This window comes from Tenrec ecaudatus, chromosome 12 (assembly GCF_050624435.1).
Source record: "Tenrec ecaudatus isolate mTenEca1 chromosome 12, mTenEca1.hap1, whole genome shotgun sequence".
In the NCBI taxonomy this organism is placed as follows: domain Eukaryota; kingdom Metazoa; phylum Chordata; class Mammalia; order Afrosoricida; family Tenrecidae; genus Tenrec; species Tenrec ecaudatus.
Window position 1 is genome coordinate 69,473,504 of NC_134541.1, and position 16,172 is coordinate 69,489,675.

The window sequence follows — 16,172 nt, forward strand, 5'->3', positions numbered from 1 at the left end:
TCAGAGAGGAGAAGACAAAATAGATGACTGGAACTGCCCCAGATTATACACTTATGTGCATCAAAAGATTTCACTCAAAAACCAGAACCCACGGTCTGGGGGAACACATGTTTGACGATGGCATGCTGAACAGAAGACTAATCTCTAAAATGTACAGAAAAACACCAACAGCTCAACAAGAAAAAGATAAATAATCCAATTAAAAACAGGCAAGGGACATGAACAGACACCTCAGCAAAGAAGACGTATCGGCGGCCAATAAGCAAGAAGAGATGCTCAAGATCACTCGTTTTTTGAGCGAAGCAAATAAACATAACACGAGGCATACACCACCGTCTCTGTGGTAGTTACATAATTCCATGTCAACTTGAAGACATATTAAAGTGTAGGAAATGGGATTCAGTCTGTCAATGAGGTCACAGTCTGCTGTGCCTCCTTGTGGGCGTGGCCTTCTCATAAGGAAGGCACAGGGAACCTCCCACCTTTCTCTGCCTTCACCTTCCTGCTGGCGTGCCCTGCTGGGACCTGCCAGAGCCCTGGCGATGCCTCCACCGTCATGTCATTGATCCACAGGACTCTGCACCCACTGGCCTGTGATAGTCCTGAATTCTGCATCCTTGCATGTGACTGCGTGAGTCTGAGGAAGGATTTGTGGGCTAGTTTTGGACTTACGGACTTGAGTTTGACTGGGCTGGGATGTTTCCTTGATATGCAATTACTACTTGATATAAAGCTCCTTCTAACACATGTATCAGTGTCTCTTGATTTGTGTCTCTCGTCAACCTGGCCTAACACATCTCCTCAGCATTAATAGCAAAGTGAAACAAAAGAAAGAAAGAAAACAACCAATGATGGTGGCAATGTGTGAAAGAATGGAACCCTCATCCAGTGCTGGCGAGACTGCAAGACAGAACCCACCGCTGTGGAGAGTAATCTGGTGCTTCCTGAGAAAATGGAGAATAGAAAAATAGACATAGCAACTGACCCAGCAATCCCTGTACCTGCTGTGTATCCTAGAGAACTGAGAGTCACGACATGAATAAGTACAGGCACACTCATGGTCATTGTAGCACTATCCGCAATACTAAACAGATGGAAACAACCTGCGTCCATCAATGGAAGAATGTATCGATAAACTTTGGCACGCGTTTACAGTGGAATAGTACTCAGTGTTAATGAATATGATGAATTTGCAAGCCCACCTTATAATATGGGTCACCAAAGGACAAATGTTGTATGAGACCACTATTATCAAAAGTCAGGAGAGTGTTTTCACACTAAAAGTAATGTACTTCGATAGTTAGTGGAGGTGGGAAGAGAAGAGAGGGAAGGAAGCCACAGGCTAGACGTTGACAGGTATTCGCTTGGGTGGAGGGGAAGACAATCTACAATTACAAGGAGGTTGGCTAAGAATGACAGAAGCAGGGGGAGACACAGAGGTTTGCAAGAGTTACAGGCAACAGAAGCAAATGCTTGCTACGTACTCAGCCCTGAAATAGTGGTGCTATATGAGTAGATGACGCACAGGCGGAACAGGTGTAGGAGGGTGAGTGGGAGCATACTCACAACTACTTAGAGGTTTGACAAAAGCGATGGCTACATATGTGCACATGGTACAAATATACCCATGAACGTGGTAAAAATACAGAGTACAGAGTTATGAAAAATTCTTAGACACAACCAAATACCTTAAGAGAATGAGTAGCTGGGCTTGGGGGATTGTGACCATCGTCCTGGGAGTCACTAAAGTCATTGGGAATAGCGTAGTGCATAAAGACGACAACCTACATCCCACTTCCGTGAGGAGGGAGTCTTAAAAGCTCAGGGTTAGCTTTCTGAGGCACAACTATGGATTTTTCTCTTTTAGGAAGCAACAAAAGTGACAAAAATCAAAAGGCATGGCTACAAGTAAGTGAATAGATTAAGGGACCACGCAAGCATGTCTCTACAGCCCAGAAACCAGAGCTGGATGGTACCCAGCACCACTCACTTCCCTGCAAGGGAGCACTGGAGAAGGTCCCACGTAGAGTGGGCGGAAAATGTGGTACGGAACTCAAAATCATAGGAGAGATCAGACTTCCTGCAGGATACAGATGGATCGAACCTCTGAGACTGTGGACCTTAGTTGCCCTTCAGGTCTGCAACTGAACTCACTCCTGTGATCGAATAGCTAGGGAAAAAGGTAGAGTTGACACAGCAAAAACAGGGTGGAAGTACACTAAGTGACGGTACTTTGAGGGGATTGCAATGGATTCGTTGAAAGAAAATGTGTATGAATTGTTGAATGTAGAAATGATGGTCTGCTCTATACACCTTCACCTAATTCACCTAAGACTTTTTTTTTAAGTTCATAGAAAATGCGTTTTTTCCCTAACCCCCCCCCAAAAAACAAACAAACAAACAACCATGGAACATTCATTGCACAACTAGTTGTTAGAATCCTCCAGCTGAACTGGATGCTGCACCAGCTCTTGGATGTAGGTGTTTTCTTCCTGGAATCCATGCCTGAATCTACGATACACAACCAGTGTCGGCAGTACTTAATCTTTCAGCCTTGGCACTTCAGTTTTGCTTTCTCTTGCACTTGGCAGGGTGGCCCCATTTGCCACGGGTCTGTAGACAGCCGACGTTGGAACCATAGAGGCAGCACAAGTGTGTCTCTTATTGGGAAGCTTTCTGAATGACGCCTTCCCCTTTGTTACCTCAGTTCTACGGCGGAGACCAGGCAGAGCCCTCACAAATCGTTTCTGAAGCTCCCTCGTACACAGCATCATCATAGCACTGACCATTCTGGGTTATTAAGCTTGATGAGCTTGAGTCGTCTTGTTCACCTAAACCAGTTGCGTCCCAGTCATCTCTGACTGACGTTGATGTCCTGTGTGTCAGAGTAGCTGTGTCCCATAAACACATTTGCCACAGTGGTTTCTCTAAAAACAGATACTCAAGGCTGTCTGCTGAGGAGCCTCTGGGTGAACTCAAACTTCCCATCTTCCAGTTGGCAGCCGAGTATATTAACCATTTGATTACAATGGACTTGATGGAAGATGCTTCGTAAAAGTATTTGTTGAAAAACATGAATGGATGATGGGCTAAACATGTATCTTTAAAGAATCAGGTATTTTATAGTGGAAAAGCTCATCATATAAACTAGATCCTTATTTGGGGAAGAAAACACAGTATTTCAATGAATACAGGCACCTATTTGCTGTGATAGCTATCCTCAAGGCATTTCCATGTTTTAATCTCTCACTTCATTTGATCTCTATTAAGAAGTTACCTCTTTAGAACGAAATATAGCCCTTCTGCCCCTGCTACACCTTCACTCTGTTTTCTTTTTCTTCACAGCCCTAACCATGACCTGATTGTATATCTAATATCTTACTTAAGTAGGCACCCTGGTGGCATAGTGGTGACAAGTTGGGCTGCGAATCACAAGGTCAGCAGTTTGAAACCAGCAGCCACTCTGCAGGAGATTCTCTACTCCCACACAGATGTATAGTCTTGGAAACCCACAGGGGTAGTTCTACTTTGTCCCATAGTGTTGTGATTAGTCAGAATCGACTCAATGGCAGTAGTTTGGTTGAGTTCTTATTAAAAAATTCTCTCTCTCATCCCCTAATAAAATTTAAGCTCAAGGAGTGCTTCTTTAAAGTAGTATTCCTAGGGTCCAATATAGTCTGATATTAACAGGCGCTCCATAACATTTTTTAAATTAATGAGTGATGCAACGGAGGCAATAAAACAAATGTATCTATTGTTTTATTGTGCTGTATCTTTATCATTTTTTAGGAGGAAATAATCTTGGCTGAACTGGGAGAGTTTTCCCAAACCTAGTATGTAGGAAGATTGGTGTCTTGGTGTTTGGAAGTCAAAAACAATTGCTTGAATCTTACTCTCTCCTTTACTAAGCTTCAGCCTTGGGCAGATTCCTCACTTTCTAAGGTCCTATTCTCTTATCAGTAAGAAGATTGGTGACCTTTTAGGATCCAGAGTACTAAAGAGATGCTGAAAGATAAAAAGCAGAAGCAAATGTTAAGTTCTCAAAATAGAGAAAGAAAATAGCTTCTGAAAAGCTAAATATTGGTTTAGTGACTGTTCACTACTGAAACCAGCCATTTAGTCAAATGCTTCTTGAGTCTCTGTGATCTACCAGGCTCTGGGCTGGACCCTGAAGTCACAAGGCTCAGGGCTGGCTAAAATGGAGCTCAATCGCTGGGTCTGCCATAATGACTCAATGGTCAGTTTGTTGTACTGTTGTACAGTTTGTTGTGATGGCTTGCATGCAGCTATGACGCTGGAAGCGTTGCCATTGATATTTCAAATATCAACCAGGCTAACTCATGGTAGACAGCTTTCAGCAGATTAAGAAAGGCTAGGAAGGAAATCTGTTCATCTACCTCTGAAATTTAGTCAGTGAAAACCCTATAGGTTATACTAGACTATTATCTGACATAAGATTAGAAGAGGGGTCCCCCAGGGTGGAAGGCCTTCAAAACACACAGTCGTGACAACAACGAACTGGAGCACAGGCACACACTGTAGAGCGGACACAGGAGCAGCGGCAGTCTCTTCTGTCGTGTGCGGGGGTTGCCAGGAAATGGCGCTGACTCAACAGCAACCAATAGCGACTCCCAAACTGGTCGATCAGGAAACCGTGGGAGATAGGATGTACGATACCTTTCGTGATACCTTGTGGGACATGTGCCCTGGGGGACAAGTGAAGGATTAGTAAGCTATAGCCATGGGGTGGTGATGAAAGCAGACATGCCCGCAGGCAGGCTTCCAGGGGAGTGCCACACATTCCTTTAGTCTTCATTAGTCAATACCTCGAGTTATTTGGAGAATGGCTAAAGAAATGCCCAACTAATTTGTGGACGACACGAAATTGGGCTTTAAAAGATCTTTACAGATTTGGGCAAGAGGCTGAGTTCAATAAGCTTTAATATTCAGCTGATAATTGACGTAATACTCTGACACTTGGATTTTTAAGAAAGCCAACAATGTTAAGTACAGAACAGAGAAGACATGACTTAGCAGCAATGTTTTAGCTCATTCTATCCAGGTGTCCTCAAACTACGGCCCGTGGGCCATGTACGGCCCGCCGAGGACATTTATCAGTCTGCTGGGTGTTTTTGCCCCATTTGTTTTTACTTCAAAATAAGATATGTGCAGTGTGCATAGGAATTTATTCGCAGTTTTTTTAAACTATAGTCTGGCCCTCCAATGGTCTGAGGGACAGTGAACTGACCCATGTTGAAAAAGTTTGAGGACCCCGTTGCTATTGTTATTGTTAGGCATCATCAAGTGGGTCCCAGCACATAAGGCCTCCATGGGACACAGCCTTGTTCTCATGTGTGAGCCCATGCTACAACCATGTTCTCATGGGTGCAGCCAGTGTGCACCCATCTCACCAAGGGCCTTCCTCTTTGTGCTGTTCCTCTGCCATGGATCAGGCCCTGCGCCAGATTCGTTTCCTGATCACACGCTCAAAGTAGTGGGTGCAGTACATCAAAAGCGAAATGCTTCTTCAAAAAAAAGAAAGAAAAACCCAGCACCCAAATGAGTGTGATCTATGAAAATGCTATAATACAACGTGATGCAATGTTTAATGACTTTTCACCTCATTTTCTTTGCTTATTTTTTGTATTGTAAAAATATTATAATAAATATCATTGACTTATAAATTGTTGCCCAACAATCTAGTTAGAATACATTTTTGAAAACAATTTTCTGAATCAAAGGGTGTATGTGTATGTATGTATGTATATATATATATATATTTGGCTTTCTTCTGTTTTATTTTATTATTATAATTATAATGACATCACTACCAATGTTATAAAAAGGGGGAAGGAAAAAGACTCCAGCAGCCCTGGCTGCCCTGGCCCTTAAGGGCAGTGTTTACAGCACCGTCATCCTTTCCTATAGTTTATCGGGGGTTGGAGTAGGGCCGGGGGGACGACTCTGTGTGCCTAGGGAGAGATGTGCTTTTCCTTGCAGTCACACAGCTGGGAGGAGGGGGTGGAGGGGGACCTAGATGGGCAGGCAACCCCACACTGTGTCCTTCGTGTCCTGGGGGCGCCAGTCCCACGGGCAGGAGCAAGGCACCCAGGAGGGAGAAGACCATAAAGATGGCTGTGAGGGCCTCCTGGGCCGGCCTCCCTCGGAGCCAGGACTAGTGGTTGTAGAGGTGCTGTACTCATTTTCTCTGGGGTCCAGTGCTGGGGGCGGAGGTTTGTCCCCAAACCTGGTCCCAGGGGCCCCGGCAGCAATGGCAGGCTGACCACCAGGAGCAGTCCCAGGTCGGGGCCTGTCATGCACTGGGCAATGGGTGGGTGGCGCCGGGGACAGAGCTGCTGGCGCATGCGGCTCCTACCACATCTCGGTCTGGGGGATGGGGTGGGGGGTCGGTCCCCCTCCCGCAGGGCACCTGACCTGGCCCGGTGTCTCCCACTTCACATGGTTCTTGTCTGGGTACTCGCTCCAACACTCAGTGTGTCTGTCACTCACTCGCTCCGGACCGGGTATATATATTTTTATAGATCTTGATACTTAATGCCTATCAGTCTTCTAGAATCTAATGAATCAGACTAATTATGAAGGAACAGTTTTACAATTCTATGCATTATATTTAATTTTTACCGTTTACTATTTACTTTTTTTAACCATTTACTATTTATAATAAAAAAAAGAAAGAAAGTCCGATGGAATAGTTCTCCTCTGCACGCATTTAATTGCCAAGAGTCAAAAGTACCACGGCAACAAACAAAACCAAAATGGTTTCGAATGAGGAAGCTTCCAGTTCTGTCTCATTCAGATCAAACAAGCACACAAGCGTTTGTATGCCCCGAGGAGAACTGACCAGGAAGGGTGCTGCAATTTGCCAGATGAGAAATATTTGCAGGAAGTAGAAGTTTACAAACAAGACTTGAGGGAAAGGGGTAGGAGAACATGGGAGTTCTCCTTTGAATATTTGAATGCGATTAGATCAGTTATGTTCTGTGTGACCCAAAGGGTCAAATTGAAGTGGATGACTGGATTCATCCAAAGTCCTATGTAAGAAATCAAGAAGAATCCTGGTGGGAATGGCTGAAGTCTTGGTTCCCATGGATTGGACCTCTGCTTGGACCTCCAGTGATTACATTAGTTGTTTGCCTATTTGGGCCATGCCTTTTAAATTTGTTAATGACATTTGTATCTCCGAGACTCCAATAGATCCAGACTCAAGCCCTGGAGGCCCAGGAAATGGAAAGAAACTCAGCGAATGGGAGACCCTAGCCTGGCACTGTGACCACTTAACTCTTCCAGCACTTTCCACAGTGTAGACCACTAGAGAGACCCCTTGGTGGAAGGTCCCTGCTCACACGATGCCCCACGAAGGCTGACAGTAGTCCGATCAGCAGGCGCCAACTCCCTAACAGCAGGAGATAGGGGGCCCAAGGCAGAGTGAGGGGGCAAAGACCAGGCGGGAAGCATTGGGAGTAGCAGGTTGTCAACAGCCCAGGACATCAGACTCACAGGCTGATTTTAAACTCCAAAGTCAGCAAACCGCAAGCTCTTTTTGCTGCCCCACTGCATGCTTACTTCCTGTTCATGCCTGTGCAAACCCCAGCCACTGAGAGAACGTGACAGGTTTAGGATTAGACCTGAGAAATAGGACCAGATCTGGGATCGGCCGTTCATAAGCTGGAGACACAGGCCCAGTCTCTCCCATCTGAGAAACGCTCCTAGACACAGAAAAGCCAGGCTTTCTTCCCTTTCCAAATCTACTCTGCTCTCTGCTTGCTGTTGGGCGGTCCACGAGGCCTCTGGGCATACCGGAGCACTGGCAAGAAAACTCCAGACAGTGCGTGCAATCTACAACAGGGAGGCAAATTTGGGATCCAAACAAGCAATGCAGTCAAACCTGCAAAAGCTGAGACCGTGAGGCAGAAGCCGGTCAGGTAAGGAAAACACAAATACTTCCCACTACAATGAGGCCTAGGGAAGTGGTAAGACTATACCCTGCCAAAGGTAGAAAACTGGGAAAAATCCTGCTGTCCTGTTGAATTTAGGTTCTCACAGGCCTTACTGTAACTTCCCAAGACTCCGAGCTATTTACTCAAGGAAAGAGCTGCCTCCCTGAATGGGCAGCGAGGAGGGTGGTCTGTGAATCACCACGCGGGCTGGGGGGCGGCTCAGAGAAGAAGGCCCATAGTGTGTCCACTTCACAGGTGGACGAGGGACGGGCTTTGTGAGGCCGCAGGTTTTAGACATGGACTTCAGTTTCTACACACGACACGGTTAAAGCTGGCGTGCTCGGCTGTCCCGACTAAAAGCAAATTCCTGGTGTCCTTGAAAGAACCCACAGCGGCTTCATTACCAAGCCCTTCTAGAACAGACGGAGATGAGGGAAAGGGCCTCTTTCCCTCTGACTTCCTCTTTCCAATCAGGACACGGGGAACCTGGGGGGTGGGGAGTCCTGCAGGGTTAAAGAGGAAAGCAAGGAATAAAAATGTAAATCAAAAGCGGTCACTTTAGCTTCCCCAGAGGCCCCAGCTGAGAGGCTGTTATTGGGGCTTTGAGAGGGGGAGGGGGTGAGGAGAGAGCACAGCTGGTCTTAGGAGGAAGATGAATCAAATTTATAGAGCTCCCAGGAGCCAATTCAGCAAACTCTGCATTTCCTCCATGTCTTAGGAAGGACTGTTTATTTCTAAATAGACTTCTTTTCTAACCAGAAACCCCCATTTTCCTCTAACCGGAGCTCAAAGGGCACGGACCTGGAGCTGCAGTATGGTCTAGGGGTAAAGACAGGGTGACTTGGGGTAGCTCTGGGGGAAAGGGGAGGCTCGGGCAGCACAGCCTATGGTAGGCGCCACTAGAGCCAGGAGGGTGGTGACAGGACTGGGCCTTGTTGCGTTGTTCTGCCCTCTGGAATTCAACTGTCAAATTTTCAGGAATTTTAAATTGGTCGATGACAGATTGGTAGCTTGAAATTAGCCTTGGTAAATCAGAAAGGTCTTAAGCCAGGACCTTCCTGCTACTCCCTCTCCCCGCCCCACAGTCATTACCAGTTTGCAGTTCATTTCAGGGTCGCCCCCCCCACCCCCAGGTTACTTTCTCTGGTTCTCCTCTAGCCTTCCACCTTGCATGAGAAGAATCTAGCCTTCCACCTTGCATGAGACCACTTGGTCCGCTCACAGTTACACCCTGAACGGGCCACTCAATACTCAGGAGAAGGCCACGTACTTTGGAGATCCTGCCTGGTAGCTCACTTGGGGAAGGAGAGAGGGGACGTTATGGCATCATAAATGAAGATGGAGGGCTGTCCCTTTCCTTAGGGGAGACGGCACAGAAAGAGAAGCAGCAAAGGTGAATGATGTCTTGCTCTGTTGAGCTGTCTGGGAGCTGAGAAACCTCGGGGAGGAAGAACAAGGGGATGGCAGTATGAGGCCTTGGCCTTGAGGCTCCTCTGCCACTTATTAGTTCCCGTTTGGATCAGTTGGAATTCACTCAATGCCAGTGAGTAGGTTTAGGGAGGCATGTTTCCTGACCTCTTTGACCCTTGGCTCCCTTTACCTGTAAAACGCAAGGCTAATTCTCATGGCAAGGTCTTGAGGATTTATCAAGGGAACAAGATATGACCAGTGGGCATTTCTCACCTACTGGAATGAGAAAGGGTGTACGTGTGCCCTCGAAAGCCCCGCTTCTTTGAGCTGTGGGGCTGTGCCCAACACCGACATAGGGGTTATGGTGCCTATCTCCCATGAACCGTAATCGACTCGATGGCAGAGTTCCGTTTGGCTTAGTTCCTCTTACCCACAGAGTCCCTCCTTGGGACAAATGACTTGGTGCCAGCCTCTCCATGCTCACCACTCCCATAGATGCAATAAGCACTGGACTTTCCTCCATGCTTCAGCTGGGACCAGCCCTACTGTGAGCTTGGAGCTAAAGGGTCCCTGCCTATATTCTCAGTTTGTGACACATTGATGGAAAGGCCTGCTCACCCAGCCTACAATGGAGTAGAGCAGTTTTGTGGTTTGCGTAGGTGGGAATGCAAAATATGGAAAGGTCAAGAGATCCAGCTACTCTGACAATCTGGTCCCATCAGGATTTTGGTAGGGGATATTCTATGGTGCTATGTGAGAGGGTGACATTTCTCACCACGGACTTGTAACTCTTACCAAATGATGAGGTGTTTGGAGCCCAACAAGGGGATTAGATAACTTGCAAATAATGCAGTAAATTACATGGCACCCTTGTGAGGTGGGACCATTAAGATAAGGGGTATGAATCATAACTAGGTGATTGGCTAATTTCAATATCCTGCTACGCTTAAAATGAGTCATTGCAAATTGGGGTGGGGGGAGAGTGGCAAGATAAAAGAGCTAGGAGGGGAGAGCATCCTTTGAACTTAGCTTCCTGTGAGGAGAATTTCCTAGACCCAGGAAACAGATAGAAAGAGCTCTAACTCCGGAAACAGTGGGAGATGAACAGCAGCAGCGAAATGGCGGCAACATGGGCAGCAGAACCTGAACAGCAGGACACTACACAGTGGGTTTCCCAGCCTAGGATGTGAGAAGGCTGAATGTCTTTGGCCAAAAGTGCCCGTGGCCCATGCCAGGGGTTCCCAGTCATTCTGGTTCAATCCCTGCTGGAATCTGCATTACTATATTAGATACACATTGATTCCTGGGGATCTTGTTAAAAGGTAGCTTCTGATCCAGTGTAGCTGGGGTGGAAATGCTGTCCTGACCTAAGAAGTATATTCTGAATTGTCCTGATCCTGCTACATCCCATAACTCTGAGTATGGTCTGTGCATTTGATGGGGCCATTGCAGTGAAATGATTGAACAAAGCAAAAAAGTAGGCAGTGTCATGGGTGGGATGGCTGGGGTCAGAATTGATTTTTAAAAAAAGGTGGGAGGGTGTAGGTTAGTCGGACCTTTCCCCCATAAGAATCAGCCTTGGGAGTTGATCTTCGTTCTCTTGCCTCATTGGGAAGTTAGAGGAGGCCGGATGGCCCTCCCACACCATTTTTATTAGTGGGGTTGGGAAGTACATCTGACCTGCCTGTTTGGCTTACTTTTTTGGATATCTGAAATAACTTATTAATGTTTCCCAAATCTGCATTTCTTTTGGGAAAATGCTACCACAGGAAAAGGAAGGCACAGGATGTCCAAAAGACATAACAGAATACTTCTATCGATTTTCCTGGTTTGGTATAGAGGTGAACTCATTTCTAGCCAGAGGGGCGACTAGGGGCCATCACCTCGTGGTTCCCACTAGTGTCTCTGAGACCAGTAAGTATGCTCTTCTTTTCGATTTTGAATTGTGCTCCACATTTCCCCCCCTCTGCTCAAGATCCCCTACTGCGATCTTCTTCAGGCGGTCAGCCGTGGAGGCCGGGCACCCTCTAGTTCTGTTTCGGGGTTGTGGAGGCTGAGGTTTGCATGGCCCATTACTACTTTGAGTTGAGTATTTCCATATATCTTGACTTTTCTTTACTCTTATTTGCTGGTCCACTCGCAAGTTTTTACAACCCCAGTGGCTCCCCACAAAAGTAGACTACAGAACCTTGTGAATTATTTTATGCCAATTAACCCTGGTGCCCCCGAAACACTTTTTACACTCATGTTGTACTAACAACAAAATAGAGTAGATTAGTATTATTCCCATTTTATACATGAGAAGACAGAAATTGGCTAAGAAAGTAACTGCTAGAGATCACTGCCAGTTTATGCAATTTGGGGCAAAAACCTAGGGCTTTCTGACAAACCACACTACTGAGTCAGTGTGTTTAGTTTTCCTTGAAGAGGAGAATGGGAAGATTTCCCTCCTCCCCAGCCCCCAGTTACAAAGGGAACAGTAAACAATGGGGAGCCAATATAGACTGAAGCTTCTCTTCCCAGTACATGCTCTCGGGTCTATCTAGTCCATCCTATCCTCACTGTTGCCTCAGTTTCTCCTATCTGATCATAACAAACCTCTCACTCACAAATGCAAGTCAATACTCCAAATCGTGCCGGAAACAGAACTTCCATGCTGAATCCAAGTAGAATGACATGGGTGATTTATTCACTGATGGAAGACGGCTCACTTACTGGGTCACCTGAGTGGCAAGGGAGGTTGTGGAGGGACCCTGAGACCTAAGATCAGGGAAACCTGACCACCAGGATTCCAGGCCCAAATAAAGGTCAGCTAATGCCTTCTGCCAGCTTCCCTTTCAGAGTTTCTCTCTGCTGCCACGGTAGGTAGAAGCAGGTGATTCAGAATGGGAAATAAGACCAAAGCATTTCCCCCAAGACAAGGGAGGCAGTGTTCATGGCGGCAGAGCAGAGGTGTCGGCATCACTAGATCTCAATTTGAATCCCGTCTTTGCCACTTTTCTGCTGTGTAACCTTGGGCAAGTAGCTTCTTTACCTTTGGGTCCTGCGGTTTCCTTCTGTGTCCAACAGGAGTGGGGCTTCGTAATTTCTATCATTGTTGTGAGGTTTCATGTCTCCCTTCAATGAATGTGGCAGAGCATCTGGCTCTGGATTAGACCTCTTTGTTCTGTCTGCCATGGTCTGTATGGCATGCTTGAGATTTATCGTTGTATCTCTTTCTTCTACCACAATGGCTGGGACCTGGTCTTCCCTGCTTCCCCCTGTATCTGATCTAGAGGGTAACCAAATATACCAGTAGAATTAAGGAATAACTTAATGGGTTATTAACAGGAATACCTTAATGGGCACAGAATGGGTTGGCCTTCCCATCAGATGGCAACTTTTTGGCTATAGATTTACTTCCTTGGCCCTGAGAGAACTCCACAGTTGTTGGGACACCGTGCCCTGCGTGGGCTATACTGGGGCACAGCATGATACAGAGGGATGACATCTACTTTAGATTCCATGCTCTCTACCTTGGCAAACTGGGCAAGTTACTCAGCAATTCTGATGCAAGGCCCTCATCTAGCAGATGAGGACAATAATTCCTCATCATGAAAATGAGAACAATAACTCAGGATTAATGGAATTGAATGAGATAATGTATGCAAAGAAGCTGGTACTTAACAACATGGTTGTTGCTGCTAGCTAGTATTGAGCCAGATCCCAACTCAAATTGTATTCATATCCAATGAGACAAAATGTTACCTGGCCTTAGACCAGTGGTTCTCAACCTGTGGGCTGTGACCCCTTTGGGGGTCGAATGACCCTTTCACAGGGGTCTCCCAATTTGTAACAGTAGCAAAATTACAGTTATGAAGTAGCAACGAAAATAATTTTATGGCGGGGGCGGGGTCACCACCACATGAGGAACTGTCTGAAAGGGTAGCAGTATTAGGAAGGTTGAGAACCACTCACTGTCCTATACCAGTCCCCAGGATCATGTGACCCACAGGCTTTTCATTTGCTACAAAGTAGGTCATCAGGCCTTTCTTCCTTATCTGCCTTAGTCTGGAACTTCCTGTTCTGAAATCTGTTTAGCATTGGAGCAACACAGCGCCTCGCTAGACCGATGGATGGTAGATGTGCATGAAGGGCATTAGCTATAATCAACCCAGGTCTTCTTCATGGAAGATGGAATGAAAAGATAACGGGATTTCCCCGCAAACTTTTTGGAGCCCTCTCAAATTATTCACACAATTTCCAGCCCATTCTTACAGGCTGCATTTGTTTCTTTTACATGGGCTGCCCCTGACAGAGCCCATTCTTCCACTTGGATGTGGGGCATGCTTGGGCTCACACACAGAGAAGAGGGCCCGTGGTATAATGGAAGGAAGCATTACTAATCACTAGCTGCTTCACTCTGGATAGATGACTCCATTTCTCCAAGCCCTGGTTTACCTACCCACAAAAGCATAGCTATTGTACATTAATTCCCCAAAGGCTACCCAGGGACCAAGAATATGAGGGTACACAGCACACAGTAGATGCTCTGTAAATTTTGATTTCTAAGCATTTTTTAAATCTAAAGTACTACATCCACTACTTCCTTTTTTTGCTAGATTTCCTCCCTGAAACCTGTCTCTACTTTTGCTCCAGATGCCCCAATTCCCAAGAATATAGCCCTGCTCTTTATCTCTGAAGGGTTCCTCTCTGAAACCTGTCCCTCATCATTACTTGGAGCAGACACTTCTCCAAGAAGATACCCACCTCCTGCCCCCTACTCCCCTAACCCACCCCTCTGCTGAGTCCTATACCTGGCATGGGCATGTGAGAGCTGACCATGCTCAATGCCTGCCTCTGCAAGTTACAGATAATACCAGGGACTGTGCCCAACTCCAGCAGCTAGGCTAAGCTTACATGGAAGTTGGCATTCCTTTCAGGGTGAGGGCACACTGGGTAAGGGATCATGTTTCCTGTCAGTCAGGAGAGAGTCCAAGGACCCGGGAGGAGGTCAGGGCTTGAAAATACATAGCTTTAGTGTGAACAGGTGGGAAGCAGCTGGAGGCACAGGCAATGAGAACTGGGGCTCCGGGCCTGGGCCTGCTTGTTGACCCCGGTCTTGTCTTCACCCTACCCTGCAAATTGCTCAAACCCTGCTGCTAAAAATGCCTAAGCATGCCTGCTGGTTTGCATAGCCACACCTTTGCTTCATGCCATACCCTGTCCTTGCCTCCATCCTCTCTATGTGAAACTTTCCAGACTCAGTGGGAGCAGCACCTTTCCATAGATTAGCCACATGCCCCCATGCCCAAGGGGATGGGACCCTTTCTCATTTACTTATGCTCTAACCACAACACCGACAACACACCACGACCCTTATTTATTCACCGTGCTAAGCCACGTGAGAGCGCCCTGGCAGACACAGAGCCCGTGTTCTTGGCTCCCACCACGGTGCCCGGCGCATGGTGGGCTCCCAGGTGGCTGTTCACATTTTACAGTCATAACTGACCAATTGAATGAAGGAGGGAGTCACGTGCTACACAAAACAAAGATTAAAAAACAGGAGGTCAAAAGAGGCAGCTCATACCATCATCCCCAGAAAGAAAGAGGGTTGTCAGCAGAGGCAGGTCAGTCCAAATTCGCTCCCACAAGTCCGAGGAACAACAGACCTCGGGTCACCCACTTTCTGGTCCAGGTCTGAGAAGATAAGCCAACTTATTGAAAAGTTACTTATTAATGTAAAATGGGAGTCAATTAATGGACTAATTTCAAAAGGGCTTATTGGCAGGGGTTTAAGAAATATGGCTTGTAAAATGTTCATTGACCCTTCCTGTTTTTCTGAGTGTTTACTGACCTGTAGCTAATAAGAGGAAGGTACAGACTTCCAACCAAGTCTTTCAGTTCCAAGCTCTGTGCACTTTCTTGGCAATTGTCTACTCTCTATCATTTCCGGAGGCCATCTAATTTTCCTAATAGTTCCAAACCAGTGACTAGGATACCAGACTCTCACTACTCACTGTGTACATTCTTAATTCTGTGTGTGTGTGTGTGTAAGAAGTGTTTACAGCAGAAAAAACATTGGGTATGCTTCTTGTGTTCCTAATTTTAAAAAGTTGAGTAATTAAAGTTCCAATGAATCTTGGCTGTGGCTGCTGGAGCTATAAGAAGATAGAGTGAAATCATCTGGAGAATGCCCTGGAGCGCCATCGCACGCAGGATTGTGCTAGGAGTCTTAGCCAGCGCTATCTGGCAACAAAGGCAATTAAAGGGATTCAAATGGGCAAAGGAGAAGTAAAACTACCTCTGTGCACAGATGCTATTATTCTATATAGGGTTAAACCTAAGGACTCTAAGGAAATTGTTGGAAGTAGTTGAAAGTGTAGCAATGTGGCAGGATACAAGATCAAGCTAGAAAAAAATCGGGTGACTTGCTGTATACTAGCCAAGAGAACTCTGCAAAGGGAATCAAGGAAATAATACCATTCATAATAGCCTACAGGAGATAAAGTACTTTGGGATGAACCTAACCAGAGAAACAAAAGTCTTTTACCAAATAAACAACAAAACATTGCTATGAGCGACCAAAAGAGACCTATATGAATGGAAATATATATCATATCTGTGTATAGGAAGAATTAATATTGTGGAAATGCCAATGCTACCCACATTAAAATAACAACAACGAAACTCACTGCCATCGAGTTGATGTTGAATCGCAGTCAACCTGGAGGACAAGGCAGAACTGTCTCTGTGGGTTTCTGAGACTTTCACTCTTTTATTGGAGTGGAAAGCCTATTTTTTCTCCTTTAGAGTGGTTAGTAG

General features: G+C 46.1%; 1 protein-coding gene across 2 annotated transcripts in view; it reads right to left on the reverse strand.

Annotated features, from left to right (window-relative positions):
- Positions 1 to 16,172, reverse strand: part of PKNOX2 (PBX/knotted 1 homeobox 2) — a 428,541-nt gene that overhangs the window by 106,949 nt on the left and 305,420 nt on the right. The gene's annotated exons all lie outside the window — the stretch shown is intronic.